This window comes from Lathyrus oleraceus, chromosome 2, assembly GCF_024323335.1.
Source record: "Lathyrus oleraceus cultivar Zhongwan6 chromosome 2, CAAS_Psat_ZW6_1.0, whole genome shotgun sequence".
In the NCBI taxonomy this organism is placed as follows: Eukaryota; Viridiplantae; Streptophyta; class Magnoliopsida; order Fabales; family Fabaceae; genus Lathyrus; species Lathyrus oleraceus.
In genome coordinates this window covers 480,214,810-480,225,552 of record NC_066580.1, presented here as the reverse complement: position 1 = coordinate 480,225,552, position 10,743 = coordinate 480,214,810, and positions in this window count along the sequence as shown.

Here is a 10,743-nt window from a genome sequence, read left to right as displayed (position 1 = left end):
TACCTAGACAATTCTGTATTACAAATTTGGTGCTAGTGAGTATAGTTTTTCACTACAACAAATAATATTTTTCATGACGAAGCTTTCGCCTTGAACAATAGAAAACTGAGGTATAAAGCTAAGGCGCACTATTTTTTATTATTTAAAAAAATAAAAAAACCATATGTTCCCTCAATTTTTCATAACACCGAGTTGAAAAAACAACTCAGGACAAGCTTCGATTCTAAGTCAACACAGTTTATGATTTTATTTGTTTATAAGTGTAAACAAAATGTTATAACCCTTCGATTTTCTATTTAACCGAAGGGTTAGAACATAAGAGAAAAGATATCATCGAAGATATTCAGTAATAAGAGTAAAGATTTGTTGTAAACAATTTATTTTAATATTCTGTGTAAACAATGTAATTTTAAAAAAATTGTTCACCTCGATTTTCGTCATCACCTCGGTGATAGTTAAAAGGAGAAGATAAAAAACATCGGTTTTATAATAAAACTGAGGTGTTTAATCATCATATTTTACTATAAAAACACTTGTTAAATAGATTTTACCCTAAGATTTTTTTGCCCTTACAATCTATCTCACATAATGATATTGATGTTGTTGTTGTATTTTTGTAATAAACTTCCTATATTGTCAATCGAAGAAAACATTGAGAAATTTAATAATTTCCTCGGTTGACAACATTGAGAAATTTATTCCTAAAAATAATTATCCATTTCTCTTTCACGTTCTTTGTCATGTGAAAGCATTTTTCATGAAAAATATTTGCTCAAGATAATGAAATCTCTCTGGGATGGATTGCAAATACAGAAAAAAATTCTCTTATTTGGAACAGATAACTTATAAGAATTTGGCAAAATATGTTGTTCTCCAAGAATCATTTGTCAAACTCTTAATTTGTTTGAACAGTTTATTTTATTATTCTGCGTAAACAATGTAAGTATTTAAAAAAAAACGTTCTCCCCTTAGTTTTTAACAAAAACCGAGAGGTGTGTGGTTGACTTATTTGAACAATTTATTTTATTATTCTGTGTAAAAATTTAAATATTAAAAAAAGTTTTTTCCCCTCGATTTTTAACAGAAACCGAGAGGTGTTTGACGCTTGGGTTGAACCATATTTTATTAAGGTAAAATATAAGTGTGTTTCTTCGTCGTCCTTAAACAAATCTTTGTCATCCATTTAATGAGTATCAACGCTCAAGACACTACCATTAGTGATCCTTGTGAAACCTAAAAGCATCAATATAAAAGTATTATAAATATTAATTAATTCACAAAAAATCCAAATGTTATGAAACCCTTTATGTTTAATCAGGGCATTGTATCAATGTGATAAATTGCAAGATTATAAAAAATTTAGATTTTTAATATGTAGTTGGTGAGAGTACTATATTTGCTTTGCAAGTGATGGATTGCAAGTGCAAAAAATTATTCGGGTTTCAAGGTTTATGTTCTTATATAATCATATAACTTGATATTTATTTTATTTATCTAACATTTCTTTGTTTTATATCACAGACAAATGAATGCAAAAGTCATGGAGAATATATTATAATCAACATTTGATCTTCCTCGATATCAATGAAACTAGGATCCCCAACAGTTCCTCTTCTCCAAGAGATCCAACATTTGTTCTTCACCGACAACGATGATGATAAAGAATAACATTTTTACTTTAATATTTTGTGTAAAGAATGTAATGAGTTTATATATATATATATATATATTATATATATATATATATATATATATATATATATATATCTTACCCTTCAATTTTATTATAAAACCGAGATGTATATAGTGTTAGTTTGGAAAATATAAAAAAAACTATTATTATGGTTTGAACCCATGACCATTGTTTCTTAGATCCATCATTGCTTGGTCTTACTCACGGTTGGACAGGAAAGAATATCTTTGTTTACGTACAAGAAAATTTGAAAGAGGATAAAGAATGTTATTTGACCCCGTTTTACGAGAGTAAATCTACATTAATTTGTGTTTTAATTTATAAATTAATTTTATATATATATATATATATATATAATATATAATATATATATATATATATATATATATATATATATATATATATATATATATATATATATATATATATATATGTCCGAGAAAAAATGTTATAGTTGTGTTTTGCTCGTTGCACTTTATGTTGCCTGAAGTTGTGATTAACGCTTTAAATAGGTAATGGTATTATTCTTAATACTTAAATTTTAACTTTAGATTTGAATAGTTTTTATTCATGCTTAATTTTAACGAGACATGTGTAGAGCGATGGAGGGACATAATGCAATCAAACGAGATTTACTTAGTAAAAAGCCACACTTTTTATATCCAAAAGTAAGTATATTACTTGTATTTTTTTACTTATATTATTTGTGTGTATTATTGATATAATTTTAAGTAAAAAAGCCACACTTTTTATACCCAAAAGTAAGTATATTATTTGGTTCGATCTCTATCGAACCAATAACCATTTACTTTTTGACCTCAGTTTTTAAAAAAAAATTGAGGGAAAAGTGGAAACTTTTCATGTCTCTCTTTGTTACCTCACCTGGATAGTCGAGGTAAAAGTCATTTCACAACCGAGGTAAGATGTGTTATTTGTAGTTGTTCCCCAAGTCGTTGCTTATGCGCAACAAGGGAAGTGTTTTTCTTGTTAGCGCCACGGATGTCGAAAAATTTAAGTGTTGTGTGCGAGTGATTTGACATGTTTGGTAGAGTCTACTTCCTTTTCCATGCTAGAATGTTTTTTAAGAGTCATGGTCATTTCTTCTTTTTCTTTGAGTCATTTCCTCAGTTTAGTGGTTAACTTCTTCTTTGACACTTTGTTTTCTTGTATCTGAAAAGTTAGTGTGTAATAGGTAAAAAAATCATAAAAGAGTACTCATAAATCCCAAAACAATGATTAATATTCTTAGGTAGATTTTGTTACTCTTCTATCGTTTCTGTTTTCTCCAAAAATTGCAGTCTTGATGGAGCCTTTCTTGAAGTTGACTCATCATCTAATTGGGGTTCCTTGACTTCAACCAAGGATGAAAGGATGTGCAGTAAATATGGCAATTATATCATTCCCTTTTATGAGCGAACCTTCTCGGTTATGGGTCTTCGTTTACCCTTTACTTCCTTTGAGATAGAAGTCTTGTAGCATGAAGTGATGACTCCTTCACAACATCATACTGCAAGTTAGGCATACGTGAAAGTCTACCAGTACGGGTGTGAAAACCTAAAAGGAAAGCCTTCAGTGACCCTATGACTCGAACGTGGAGCAAAGGGTTAATTTCTTTGGAGTCGGTTGTTCCATATTCGGGCCTCATCCTGAGCTGTAACCTTTCAAAGACCGGTTCTTTCTAGTCACCCCAATCCTCCCAGAAGCTCGTGATACGATGTGTAATGTTTTGGACAAAATGGATGGAAGATGTGTTTATTTGTTCCCAAAGTACTAGACTGGATATCCCTTTCTTATGGGGAACAACATATGTGTGTATAAACATGAGGACCTCATTGCAGAAGATTTTTACCTGAAGAAACGACTAATGAGCTTCATCAATGACTTGAGTTACTTTGGGGGAGGAACCCTCATACACAAGGTTGACTGGAAACGCTTGCAACACCTTATTGACATTCAATTGCTGATAGAGGCTCGTTCTCGGGAAGATAGGAAATTTATTTTTGGTAAGTTCTGAAGGCTCCAGGATTCTTTGTCTTTATTCTGCTAGTTCATGACCTTTTTGTTTTTACTATGATTGTGTGTCGATCGGGTGAAGGATGAAGTAGAGCTCCGACTTATAAAGCGAGGAAAATGGCCAGAAAAAGTGATGCTGCTTTGAATACTCTTCTGACATTGTCGAGCATATCGGGTCTTCTTGTTCATCTGTTGCTGCTAGATCGAGCTCTCGTTCCTTCAGAGACCATCAGATCCCTCCTTCATAAGAGTATGACTCATATTTTGCAAATTTGTTCGGGCCTGCCCTAGATGAAGAACTAGCTATTGTGGCTCGGTATACCCTGCATGCTTCTCCCGCTTTGGCCCTTGGTGGAGTTGTCTACTGAGAAGATCTTTGGGCTGACCAGTAACGTGCTGAGAAGCAGCGGCCGAAAGAGATGTTCACAATCTGAAGGTTCAGCTGGATAGGTTCCTGCACGAAATATAGACAGCTTCTACTTCTCTTACAGAGATAAATGATGCTTTGGCTCCCCTCAACCTCCCTTTCTCTCTGACTAGTCAAGTGACTCATTTTGAGAGGACTGTGATGAGTAACAACTAAGCTCTAGGTGCTTCTTAGGGTGGTCACGCAGTCATTTGGAAATGCCTTGCAGCAAATGGAGAATTTGCACTGTCATCTTCTCATCTAAAGGGAGAAGGTATGATCGAATTAGATGCTTAACGATAAAGAGATCACCTCTTTGTTGGGGTAGCCATTTAGGCCACGATTATTTTATGTGTTGTATGTATAGTATTGTTATAAATAAAGAATATATGTATATATATTTTCCTTTTTGGAACGAAGTTCATTGTTACCTATCTGAGGTGTGTTTGTGTGATCCTGAGTTCAGAGTTCTGGATCTTGTGCGAACTTACGAGGTCTTCCCTCAAAGTTTGTTTGACATCACTAGGGTCGTTCCTGACCAAGGATCGATTCCCGTCCCCCTCCCCAGATGAAATCCTGATCAGGGGTAGACGTGAGGCCAACCCATCATGGCCAATGAAGTGTTTAGTTGTTATAGGGGGTGGACTGTTATATCCTGTGGGGATGTTATTGGTGTAGTTGGATGTGCAAAATGTATGCGACACCACCCCGACTTTCAGTGGGGATGTGATTTCTATAGTCAAACATGTAAAGTGTCTCAGACAATACCCCTGAATTTTGGTGGGGATGTGATTTATGTAGTCGGGTGTGCAAAGTGTCTCTAGTGGCACCCCTGACTTTTGATGGGGATGTGATTATTGTAATCGAACATGCAAAGCGTCTTTGACAACACTCCTGACTTTTGGTGTGGATGTGATTGTTGTAGTTGGACGTGCAAAGTGTCTCTGGAAGCACCTGGAATTTCGATGGGAGTATGATTGGTGTAGTCGGATGTGCAAAGTGTCTCCGACAGTACCCATGACTTTCGATAGGGATGTGATTGTTGTAGTCGAACGTGCAGAGCGTCTCTAACAGAACCCCTGGCTTTGGATGGAGATATGATTGTTGTAGTCAGACATGAAAAGTGTCTCTGATAGTACCCCTGACTTTCAATGTGTGCTTCGTGTTGTGGTGGATTGATTGTTGTAGTCAGATGTGCAAAGTATCTATGATGGCACACCTAACTTTTTGTACCGGACTTCGATCTGGTTAGTCATACCCCAATTTTGTAGTCTTTACGCACAAACACAAGAAACATATACATCAAAAAATGATGTATTTCATTTATAATTGTGAGTTGCTCCTATTCATAAGGAGGATCAGTATATAATCATAGTACTTAATAAAAAAGAAAGAAAACATAACCAGGCGGACTAGTAGCCACTTATTCTTCATGTTTTCCTTTCATTCATTTAGCCACTTTTGGGGGGACAGGTACCCATCGTGATGAGTTGGCTAGTTAGAGAAGCCACATTAATATACATGGCTATGTCTTCCCCTTGATCTTTCTGGAGCACTTGGTAGATTTGTTGAACATATGACTTCGCACACAAGAGGGGTGAATTGTGTGTTTCAGAAAAACATGGATTTGAAAGAACTTTAGGATTAAAATCAGAGTTTGAAAATATTTTTAGAAAAAATATAGAGTTATGCAGTGGAAAATAAATTGTAGAGGATAAAATACGGAAATGTAAAGAGTTAAGGGAAAAAAGGAACACCAAGAGTTATAATGGTTTAGTCAAAAACGACTTAGTCATGTCCCTAAGAATTGATCTTGATAGTATCCAATAAACTTAAGAGCTTTTAGTAAGTTGAGCTCTCAAACCCCCTTATATAAGGAAAAATGAAGTTTGTGGGTAACTTTTAACCAAACCATAAATAGGGGAGAAAAGCGATGAGTCTTCCATCCAAACTGCAGACCAAAACGGTTAGTCTCATTTCCACAAGAATCTTGGAGTGGTTAGTATTCAAGCTTCAAACAAACTTTGGATGATTTTAACACAGGGATGAGCTATCGAACCTAAACCTTGGTTTTATATCGAGTTGACCAATAGCCTGTGATATTCAACCATCAGGTTGATCTCGAACCAAAATAAGCTTTTAACATCGGGCTAGGCTTTAACCTAAACTTGGTTTTATCACGGGCTAACCAAAAACCTATGAGATTTTACCATAGGATGATCTTGAACCTAAACAAGAGACTTGATCACATAAATCCCAAACCTAAGTTTTTTACGGGTTTAGCTTCTAACCCAAACAAACAGTCCTTGAGTGGATAAAATGTCCAACCAAGGTATAAACAAAACTTCCTTGGCAAACTAACAAAACTAACTTTCCATAATTACAGCTTCCTCACTCGAAAAATTACTTTCTCAAAAAGCATTTCAGCTAGAAGTATGAGTGTGTATGAGTGTGCATGTGTGTGTGTGTGTGTGTGTTCTTGTGCATATGCATTTGCTTCTGCGCGCGCGCGTGTGTGTGTGTGTGATATATCCATGCATTTTTAAGAGAGTGCTTTTATGCTTTACAATATTTTCACTCAGACTAATTGATGTAGGTCTTTCTTCAAGACTTTGTCAGATGCTTTATTTCTCGTAGTCACTTGCTTGAGTTGACTTAAGATGATACTTGAGTTATATTCCATTTATTTGCCAGCATCAGATAGTCAAGCTCATCAAACCCTAATATCATGGTTTACATATTTAACATTTTAACCTCTTATGCTTTACTTATAACTAAGGACTAGTTGTCATCATTAGACATTATTTATCATAATCAAAATTTATTGTCCTTATTAAAGGCATGTCACCTAGAAGTAACCTGTAAAATAAGGTTTCATGAGATTCTTTTTCTTCTTCGAGGTCGGTGTTGATGGTGTTTGGCTCTCCCTAGAGGTTGTGATACTTGAGTTTAAGGTGGACCAACGATGCTACAGCGTCAACATAGTTGTGAAGGGTCTTCCTATAATGCAATTATATACGCTCTTGTAAGGGACAACGAGGAATTGTGAATTGATTGTTTGGATGTCCTTCCCATCGCCTACTAATATTTCTACTTCAATGTATCCCTAGGGATGGGTTGTCGTCCCATTGAATGCATGCAAATCCAGACCTTCATATGGCCATAAGCTTCCCCTCTCGAGGTCTATCATTTCAAATAACTCTGAATACATTATATTGCAGGAGTTTTCGCCATCAATCAAGATTTAGTATACGTCAAATTTCTTGATATTACTTGTGATTACCAATGGGAAATTTTTGTTGGGGATTCCTCCTACCTTCTCAGAGTCTCAGAACCCCGACTTTGATCGTTCTGAGGTCTTTGTTAATGTACCTCCCTCCTTTTTGTGGATGCCTAATATCTTGGCGATCTCTTCTTCATGGTCCCATTTTGGAGGGGTTATTTTCCCGGGGTTCCCTTCAAGTGATGGCGGAGATATATGAATGTTTCCCTTTGCTGACCTCCTTGATCTCCCCAGTGTTCATGACATCTGCAGTCTTTGGGGGAGATTTACCTTTAGGTGATTCTTCAAGGTTGAGATTGTTATGTATGACTAATATTGTCGAGATTATTATGGTTTGTTAAGTATAACTCATATTGTTGAGATAATTATGGGGAGAGATAATTGTTTCTTGAGGATAACTAGGGATTAGATTTTAGGTAAATTAAACTCTAGTATTATATATATATATATATATATATATATATATATATATATATATATATATATATATATATATATATATATATATATATATATATATATATATATATATATATATCAGGATCAAATGACATCAAGGTGTCAAACCTAGTAAGATGACACCTCTGACAACTCTTCATCACGCATCCGTATAACAAAATCCACCATTGAATTGAAAGTTATTATCATATAGATCATCTCTATAAAATTTAATATGAATCGAAAATTATTTGATATGTCAACGAGATGCATCAAAATTAACGACTTACAAAACTTTAACAAAATCGTTAATTTTGATCATTCTCTTTAACATATCAAATGATTTTCGATTGATGTTAAATTTTATATAAATATCTATATGATAATATCTTTCAATCCAACGGTGAATTTTGTTATATGGATATGCGTTAAAGAGTTATTAGATGTGTCATATTACTAAGTTTGACATATTAGTGTTATTTGATCTTATATATATATATATATATATATATATATATATATATATATATATATATATATATATATATATATATATATATATATATATATATATATATATATATATATATATATATATATATATCCTAATTCATAAGATAGAAATAATGGGAACTCTAAATGCTCTATAGTCGACCAAGGTATGAATAATTGGTTGAACTCCGTTAATAAAGATCGATTATGTCCATTGTATTTTTTTTATTTATCTTAACTCTTATATAATGGTTGTTGTTCTAACCCTCACCATATTCTTATGGATCATTATGTGTCTTAGATGACCTAATAGAATAGAGGCTCGAACATTTTTAGTGTTGTTAAGAAGGAGTTTTTTCTAACTTTTATTGTCTCTAGTTTGTCACTAAACATGAGCATTTGGTGAAGTGTTAGAGGTTCACATGCATTAGTGTGCATCTGATCTCTATCTTAGATGATAGAGAAGGAAGATTTTTCATATATGACGAATAAATTTAACTTTACTTCCTTTGGGACCTACCACCAAGTCCAAGTCCATTATGACAACAATAAGAGTGTGTTTGGACGAGATAATTAGAAATTTTGAGAGCATTTTAAATTCAAAGAAATTCAAATGATTCAATTGAAATTTATTAATTTTTAAATTCTTTTCTTTGAATGGAGTATTAAAATGATTCATATTTATATTTTTGAAGTTATTTTTATAAATTTTAAAACTTTTAAGGTAAATTTAGAATATAAAAAATAGGGACCAATTTTCAATTTTTAAAAATTTAAAGGGACCAATTTGAAAATTATTAGGGATTTGTCGCGGCTGGAAAATTACAGAGTCACCATCATCCTTTATCCGTTCCTAAGGAACAGAGAAATAATGAAAAAATATATAGTTAAGGTGAGACACTAGGATTTGAGAGTCAGTTAAGCAAGGGGAAGGTGTTAGGCACCCCTCACCTCTATTGTACTCAATGGGATCCTTCTCTAATTTTAGGATAACTATGTTTTCCCAAGTATGTTTGCTTATGTTATTTATATGTTTGCTTATGCTATTTATTTTTGCTTAATTAATTTATTTACAAGGGAATATGTTATTATTAAGGGAAAATGTTTGATTAAAAAGAATGACAAAAAAAGTTTGTTTGTTATTGTACTCGCTAAAGTGTTACACTTTTATTCCTACGTACCCTCAAATTTATTGAAGGATCAGGGCATTGTAGTTCGTCTAAAAAAATGTTGTGTGTTTGTTGATTTTAGTTGTGAAAAAATATTTCAACACATCGGAGAGGAGAAAAGTTAGTTTGAAAAAAGGTCTAAATGCACAAAAACAAAGAAAATAATATTTTTGTGAGTTTGAATTGGTTTTAAGTTAACTTATCGATTGATAAAGTGTGACACCAATCAATCAATTTGATTTGAAAATTTTAATTTTAATTTGATTTTAGAAAATAAGATATGATATTTCTACATAAATAAATATTATTTGAATATTTCTAATTATTTGTGACTTTATGTCTAAATGTCCTAATAAACAAAAATCCTAAACTTAATAAAATAAAATAAATATATTTTGTGTTTTCAATATTTTACTTTATAATAATAAAAAAATTAACTAAATAAGGTATGATGTTTTTGTATTTTTAGAATTTTAATAATTAGAGACTAACTTAAACTAAATTAGTGGGAAAAAACTAATAATAAAAAAGACACATTCCTATTTTTTATCCTAAATTAATTTCCATAAAAAGAAGAGATTAATTATTATGCACTGTCAGTATAAAAATATTTACACGGTCAATTTATCACTATCATCCGTTTGCATTACTTTATAGATTTTAAAAATAAAAGTCAAATTTATTTCAATATCCAACGTTTAAGATTAACTGACCGTGTAAAATTCTTTTATACTATCAGTGTATTTCAATTAAATCCTAAAAACAAATATAATAATTAATTAACTAAAACTAACTTGAATATTTGATATTTTAGTATTTTTATTTGATATTTTTATATTTATATATTTGTATATTATTAATGTTTAAAGATTTAGTTTTAGAATTCCCCAAAACAAGTAATAGTGAATTTACGGACAAAAAATATAGAATTATGATGCATACTTTAACAATAATTAACACTATATTTATTTTGACAATACCAAATAAAAGCAATTAATTCATTCAAGGCAAACATCGCAATGCAATTAATTCATTCAAATCAAACATCATAATGCAATTAATTTCATTAATATATTCATAAAATAAAAAACTAACAAAATTTAATTAATAAAATGAATCATGGAATGCATGAATTGATATGTGAATTAGACCCAAATCTAAGATTTACTCATAATTAAAATAAAACCAAATAAATAATAATAAGTAATTAAAACAAAACAATATAAAGAGAAATAGGATTTCTAAGTGT